General features: G+C 33.7%; 1 long non-coding RNA gene across 1 annotated transcript; it reads right to left on the bottom strand.

Annotated features, from left to right (window-relative positions):
* Positions 1–1,471, bottom strand: LOC148786950 (uncharacterized). The gene is made up of 2 exons (XR_016067508.1): positions 1,341–1,471; positions 1–425 (listed from the first exon to the last, which is right to left on the bottom strand). It is a non-coding gene; the product is annotated as an uncharacterized LOC148786950 (long non-coding RNA).
* Between the last annotated feature and the right edge of the window lie 7,126 nt (positions 1,472–8,597).

The raw sequence follows: 8,597 nt of genomic DNA, 5'->3' as shown, positions 1-8,597 counted from the left end.
TTCACCAGGCCAAAATAACAAAAGTTAATAGGATCAAGATATGCAATAGAGATCCCACAGTCCACAAAAACAGGGGCTGATACAGGTATGTATCTTAGACTTGTAATTAACAATTACTAGAACAAAATAGACGACTTAATCCAAAAGAAGGCTTAGGTCTACCACATAACATCAAAATCACATGCAAGCCATCATCGCTTTAATGTACATAATTGCAAGGACTAGAGCGCTGATGACAACTATAATACCCAGCAAGAGATATGTCATCATCCGACGCTTCATGGACTCCTTCATAGAAACAATTTGACGAAACTCGTTCACTTGTTTCTCTTTATCAGATATTCTAGCAAGTAGATCAAATATTATTTTGTTCCCGCTACAACACATCAGTGATCAACTCACTGAAAGACATTGGAGTAGGACCCCTACATGAAGATACAAATGGTTAAAAAAAATTACTGGCAGTAATCGTTATAACAAGAAGACGACATCGCAAACATATAATTAACGGTGAACTAAAGTCAATTTTACATACTCCTTCACCAGGGCAGCCTCAAAATCATCGACCAAAATTAGTGTTTTTTCATGGCATACGAACAACAACCTCTAGTCCACACAAACAAGTGCGCACGATATTAGATTCGGCCAAGGAAATATATTACGCCGGATTGGTACATGAAGCGCTACTAGAATGTGATTGTGATGAATTTATGGGATTACGATTCATCTAACATGTGTAGAATTTTTTAAATATTACACAAGCATCATATCATTTCCCAAAAATAGCCATATTTTTACTAATGTGTCATACTACTACAAATGGATAGCTATTTGGTACATTCTTTAACCTATAAACTATTGCATATTATACCAATTCCAAAGTGCAACTAAGTTTTGCATTACATAAAGGAGGCCAAACTTAGTGACATAGGTATGAGACAAAGCAGAATGAAGGAAACACATTGAAAGATTTTTTGGTAAATTAACAATTTCTTCACAATGATGAAGTGTGCTGATATGCAATTATAGTAATATAGGGTCAATATATGCAATTACTAAATGGCGCATTAAATAAAAACACGAATTAAATGCTTTCTTACTAAGGGATCACAACATAGCTGTATCCACTCCAATATTTTTCAAATAATAAGCAGAATAAAAAATATAAAGCATCATTCGCCAAACATATATATAAGCTTCTCGGATGCAAAGTTATAAAACATAATTTTCAACATTCAAATATTCTAAATATTGTGGATCACCAGCTATAGAACAAAGATAGGAATAGCCAACAACAAGTATAATACATGACCTAAAAAAAATGTGAACGATACTATTACCTGGCAACCTCCGATTTAGGATCCAAGGTAGAATGATAGAATATTTTATTGAAGGGAGACCAAATCTCAACAAACCATGGAATGCTTTCCAAGGCCTACCTTCTGTGGAAACTGAAAATGCTCTTCTTTTTTTAGGGAAATAGATTGCAACAGAAGAAGAAGATAATGACCTTTGAGGATTTGGAAGCTACCTAAACAGTGAGCTGATGTTGACAACTCGTTACAGTTCCAAAGGTTATTTACGGAAAAAGAAAAGTTATCAAATTCACAATAGTTCATAGTAAGCAAATTAGGCATATATTATAAATCCAAATCAACTACATAATAATATATAGTAAACATAAAACTTAACAATCACCAAATAGGTAATCACAAGTACAATCACTTTTTAATTAATCAAGTCCTTATCATTACCACAGAAGTAAAGGTGCCCTCAATTAATAGTATAATCAAATCTCTTATACTACATACACCTTACCTCTAGCAAGGATTTGTGTAAACCATCTTGTGGTGTTTTATGTGTTCGACGTGAGCTTTTCTGTTTATTGAATGTGAATTCAAGGCTTGTTTTCGAGCTCCGGTCCTCGCTTTCGGCTTTGGGGAGCTCTGATTTCGTCCTGGCCCTCGTGTTCTATGTGATTTTGGTGGATTACGAGTTCTGGCTCTGGAACATAGCTAGCTCGATCGGAGCATCAAGCAAGGCAAAAGCAAGGTCTGGTGAAGGAGGTCTCGTTGGACTTTGCATGAACACAGGGTTGAAGGAGAAAAGCTTGAAAAAAGTTTCAAATCGAAAAGGTAAAATTTCGTGATTATATTTCCGTTGTTCTATGTTACAATAACCAATTGTTTGATTTCAAACTTGTTTAATGCTTGTTGAGTGTCGAACACCCAAAATTAAGGGATAAGTTCCCTTTTGATTTAGAATTTAAATATGCTTATTTTCATGCTTCCATTGTGCTCTGCCAAGTTTCGGACTGTATCGATTCTTCTGTTATGCTCCAATTTTCAGTTTTTAAGACGAAAGATGCATTTGTATTTTTGTATAGATTTTTGTGTAGAAATGAAATAATTCATTTGAATTAATTTATGAGGATTTATTTATAATTATCAATGGTGTAAAATCAATGTAATTTTTATTTCAATAGAAGTAATAACTATATTTTTCACTCACTGAAACTTATTTGTCGCGTTATATTAATGTATTATTAAAAATAAATATTATTATTTTATCAAAAAATATATTTATATCTATACTACATTAAACGATAAGGTATTCCATACTTACAATCAGCAGTTAATGACACCGTTGTACCAATTCTTCATAAAGTCAAAAATGCCCTTCAACCGATAAAATAACTAATTTATTTAACTTTTCAAATTTTATATTAACTAATGAATTAGTTTTTTTATTCTTTCTTCTTTTTTATTTTTAATGAAAAGTATTGATTTATATATATATATATATTATCTATAATAGCATTTCTAATATATTTTAAAGTACGTAAAAAAATTATTCATTATATGCACGCAGGAACAACGTACCACAACGACTAGTTAATATGAAAAGTAAAGGAGTTTTTCAGTCAGAAACAATAGTTTTCGACACTGCTACATCAATTCATTTTTTGTGCCGATAATTCCCTTAAATTGGTTCTCTTTTCTTTTCTTTCATTTTATTCTGATATGTGTTGTATTGGTCTATATATTTTATTTTTATTTATAATACAATTTAAAGTATGAAATCTTATTTATTATGTACATACAGGACGACGTGCCAACTAGTAAATATAATAACAATTAAGGTGGGAAGATGATGAAAATATTTTCCTACAAAATGTACAAAACAAGCGCATTTAATTTTTTTACTAGCTATCATAACATGCTTTTCCTACGTGTATAAAATAAATAGTATTTTATATTTTGAAATATACTGTAAATAATAAAATATATAAACTAACAAATCATTTTTTTAAAAAATAAACAAAGAAAGAGAGAAAGAAAAGTAAACGTCGTGTTATATTCTTCATAGGAGTATAATTATTATATTAAAAAATTAATGTAACGGTACCACTAACTGTCATTTGTGAGAGCGGACGGTCTCTCTTTTTTAATATTAGTATAAATTCTAAAAAACTGACAAGGCCATGGTTTCTATTTGATTTGCATCTTTAATTTAGCCCAAAAGCTCTCTTGGCAGTTGGTGTTTGCTGTACCATTAGGACCAAAACAATTTGAACCGAACCCAAAGCACAACAACACGAGTAACAGTTCAAGGCTTGTGATAATCTTTGCCTCGTACATCAGAGTCTCAGACCAGATTCCCCGAGCTATATTTGGTGGATTTAAATTTGGGGAAAAGATTTTAAATGATTGGGTATCAACATAATCTTAAATCTACTAATATTTAATGGGAAAAATTATTTTTTTGATCTGCTAAGTATGTTTGATATTAATTTTAATTTGGTAACCGTGCTCATATTTTTTTAGTCTTTTAAGTTTTGTAATCTAGTGAAATTTAGTTCGATTTAGAATTTTGTAGGGAATATTTTGATGAGATTCTGAAAGCTAGTCGAGAATTGCCTACGTGGCACGTGGGAGTTGTTGAACTTTCGGTAATTTATACACGCGTATAGCCACGTGTAACGACATTGGCCGTTTATGATGACTGGATATTTTTTTAATATTAAAATTGTAAAAAAAATATATAAAATTATAAATTTTATAATTTCAAATTAAAAAATTAAATTATAATTTCAATGCAAAAATTAATATAATAATTTCAGTTTTCAAATTAAATATTTTTATGACTAAATATTAATTAATTATAAAATTATATTTTATTAATTAATTTGAATAATTATTTAGTTTAAATATATTTTAATAAAAGTTATTATTGAGTTTAAAAATTTTAAATTTCTTTTAATTACTTTTAATAATTTAATTATTTTAATCAAATTAAATAAAGACAAATTAACTAAAATTTGATTAAAAACAAATTAATTAAAATGAATTGGACGCCACTGCTACATAGGAGGACCACGGCATTCCACCCCCCTCAACCGTCACCCACTACAGTGGAGGGGCGAAGCCGTCAGCTCTCCACCTCTGGACGATGTTGGTCTAGGCGATGCCCTGTAAGGGGTGCTGGGGTTGGGGAGAAGGGTAGGCGACGGCAGCTTAGGGGGATTTCGAGGTTTTGGAGGCGGATTAGGTATATTTAACGGACTAAAATAAATATTTTTTTATTTAATAAATATAATTAAAAAATAAAGTCGAAGAATTTCAAATTCTTTGAATTTAAAATGATCCAAATGAATCGAAAAAAAATAATATAACTATATCTATATTAATATAAAAGATACTTCTTACTCACAAATGGCAATTTGTGACACTTACATTACTGTTTTTATTGTATCAATATTACCCTTAAGTTGATTTTCTTTTTATTCATTCATTCATTCTTTTTTTCTTTTTTAAATGTGATGTGTTGGATCATATATTTGATTTTTATTTATAACGTATTTTAGAGCATGAAAAATAATTTATTATATGCACGTAGGGGCTGCGTATCACGATCGCTATTTAATTAGTATAGAAAAGAAAATCGCTTCTCCCTCACAACTGGAGATTTGTAATATAACAACTTCAAATTTTAAAATACCAATTATAATCTTAAAATATTTGCAACACCATTGTTACTTATCTATTTTAACTGGTCCATATTATCGTTTAATGCCATTATATATACTATCATATTTATCCTCTATTTAACTTATGTTCATCATTTGCTCCACTTTTAACCATATACTGATTTTGATTGAAAAAATTTATATTGAATCTATTCAATTATATATGCACAAGTAATGTGTACTACGATGGCTAGTATATATATACATGACAATGGTCCCCCTGAGTGGGGGCATAAAATTGTAAAATTGGTCCATAAAATTGAGTCATTTCAACTTTGATCCCTTATTTTATGGGATTTTATTTTTACCCCAAATTTTGTTAAAACTTTCACTGCTAGTCCAAAAATGTAGCAAATTCCATCATTGAAACTAAAGGCATAACCACGTGATCTTCACGTGACCGTTGGCTGATAGTTATTTTAGTCCAAAAAATCACCACATGATTATCATATATATGCAGTTAAAATGCCAAACTAATAGTCGAATTAATAAAAAAGAATTCCTATATAGCCCCCTAAATCATCTGCTTATCCTTTCGAAATCTTTCCTAACCCACCCAATTTTTATGCATAGAACATACTTGATATTGAAAGATCAAGATTTGGGGAGAATTTCTAAAGGATAAGCATATAATTTAGGTTTATCTTTTTTTACTATGCGATGCTTGATTTAGCTTTTTACTGCATGCACGTAAACATAATGTAGTGATTTTCCCTATAAAAAATTATCAGCTGATTGCTACATGAAAATTTATGGGTTGTGCCATTAGTTATTAACGGTGGAGTGAGAAAATGACTAAATTTGCTATGTTTTTGGACTATCAATGCAAATAAAGTTTATTGCAAGCTAAATAAAGTCTTTATCACCAAATCGTCCTTATAAGGGTGAAAATGCACTTTGTTTCACATGCATTAGGTGTGAAAATTTATAAAAATAGTTTAGTTAGAAAATATTTGTTTGGCATCCACTTGGTATGACCTCATGAATTTATGGTCTTGAAAATATGAAAAACAAAAATTTATTATGGACTTTTGTTTTGGAACTAATTATGAGCTAATTTATTTGGGCTTTTAATTGGTAATTTATTACAAAATATTTTAATATAAATAGATGCCCCCCTTCAAGGCCCAGCGAAGAATATATCAATTTTTATCGAAGACGTGACTAGTCGTTGATTCTCTCTTCTCTTTTTCTTTTTCTTTTTCTTTTTTTTTTTAAAAATATAACTAAACTTGAGTGAACATACCCAAGCTGCCTATGTACCCGGCGAAGGGATCAAGAGTTAAGAAAAAATTGAATTCTCTTCTTTCTTTTTTTTTTTTTAATTACAAGAAGGGCACTGTGCAAAAATTTATACTCATGTGGGCTAGGAGTAACATGCAGTTTAGTCTCGTGCCTCATGTAGTATATCCTTCATGGGTAGTAACACTTCAGGAATTTACCGTTTATGGAACCAATCCGCAAGCCATCTTTGTCGACCAGCTTGCAGGCACCAATTGTGTAAACTTCTTTCACCACGTAAGGGCAGTCCCATTTTGACACAAACTTGTTTTTCATTCGTTGTGTAAGCGTGATTGGTCGTCTGACTACTAAAATCAAATCTTTGTCTTGGAACGACTGTGGTGCGGGCTTGATAGAACTGGAGTTGTTGCTGAGCTTCAAGCCTTTTCCCATCCAACGGTTCTAGTTCTTCTAATCTCAGAGGGCGTCGTCCTCAACAGTGAATCCTTCTTGTATTGCAATGTGAAGAGAAGGTATTTGACTTTCCAAATGAAGCACAATCTCAACACCATAGGTTAAGGAATATGGAGTAGCTTAAGTAGCGGTATGATGTGTGTCCAGTATGCCCACAATGCTTCTCCTATCTTCTCGTGCCAGTCCCTCTTCAACTTTGACACTACCTTCTTCAAGAGGTTGCAAAGGGTTTTATTAAATGCTTCCGCCGCCGCTGTGTTGTACATTGAAGAGTTATGTTGCTTGAAGCCGAATTACGTGCATAATTTATCCATCGACTTGTTGTAGAAAGGTTTTCCCTTGTCGGTGATGATGTACTGAGGAACACCATATCGGAAGATGACGTTGACTCAGATGAAATCTACTACAGTCTCTTTCTTCACCTCCTTGAGTGGAACTGCTTCACCTCACTCTAAAAAGTAATCAATGGCTGCAAGCATGTAGATGTGTCCGACATACGACTTAGGAGTGATGGGCCTCACTACATCAAGTTCCCATGCATCAAGTGATGGGCCTCACGACTTAGAGGCTCTGGTGCTTGGTGAATGAAGTTAGGCGGAGCGCATCCGTTTTCGTGCTGGAGCAGCGCCTTTGTTTGCCCGAAGTCTCCCCTGCCTTTCAAAGGTGCCTAGAGGACAAGCCAGACGCAGCAGAGCGATGACCTGGGAACCCCTTTCTTTTGAATATGATGGGGTTAGGGCCAAATCTCCAGCCCTTTCCAACCCGTAATAGCAACGACCCAATTGCAAGAGCGGAGCTCTACCAACTAAGTGTGTAGTTGGCAGGACTCACATTTCTTCACATACTCCAGGCAGTCCTGACCATGGTTGGCAAATAGTAACCCATTCTTTTTATCTTAAAGTAAAGCTTCAGACCATATTGATGTGCACCACAAACTCCCGATGAGATTCCATCATGGCTTCAAAAACTTGCTTATCGCTCAAGCAACACTGGTAAGTACCTTCGAAAGATCGTCGATATACTATATCTTGTACAGGATGAAACAAGATGACTTTCATTGCACCGCTATTTTATGATGAGTATCGTTTGGCAACCTGCCATGTTTCAAATACTCCATCAGTAGCTTTCTCCAATGTTCTTCATCATTAGCAGCGATTATGATGGCGTTAGAGTCTCATGATCGGATGTATCCAAAGAAGTACCCATCAAGTGCACACAGGAACGCTGGTGGTTTCTCTTTCGGATAGGGCTAAGGTGGTTTCTAGGTTAGCTAATGCATCGACCATCCTGTTTTCTTTCCTTGGGATATTATTTAAAGTCACACTCTCGAAACTTTGAGTAGGTGTTACGCCTGCCGAAAGAAGGCAAGTCGGCTTTCTTGACTTCATATATGTTGAGGGAGTTCATTGATCATCAACTTTGAGTCACCATAGACTTCATGTCTATGGTCCCCATCTCCAAAGCCATCTAAAGAGCGATGATCAGGATTTGATACTCAGCGACATTGTTAGAGTATAGCTCAATCAATACAATGAAGTGGGTCAATACTTATTTTTCTGGTGAAATGAAAACGACGCCTACCCTTGCACCGTCGGTCGTGCTGCCCGTCAAAGAACATTTTCCATGTTGGGAGGATTTCGATGGAAAAGACGTCATCATCTATAAAGTTATTAGATATCTCATGTGCAGCAAGCATAAGGTGGTCAGCTATGAAGTTGGCAAGAACTTGTCCTTTGACGGTTTTCTAGGGCACATTTTCTATAGCATATTGATTAAGTACAATGGACCACTTTGCCAATCCTCCGAAGAGCATAGGTTTCGACATCACAAACTTGACCCAGTTAGCACGAGAGATAAGCTTTATGGAGTACAC

The sequence above is a fragment of the Sesamum indicum genome, linkage group LG9 (genome assembly GCF_026168435.1).
Source record: "Sesamum indicum cultivar Baizhima isolate 11 linkage group LG9, ASM2616843v1, whole genome shotgun sequence".
NCBI classification, from domain to species: domain Eukaryota; kingdom Viridiplantae; phylum Streptophyta; class Magnoliopsida; order Lamiales; family Pedaliaceae; genus Sesamum; species Sesamum indicum.
The sequence above is the reverse complement of the archived record's forward strand: the minus strand, read 5'-3'. Positions and strand labels throughout refer to the sequence as shown.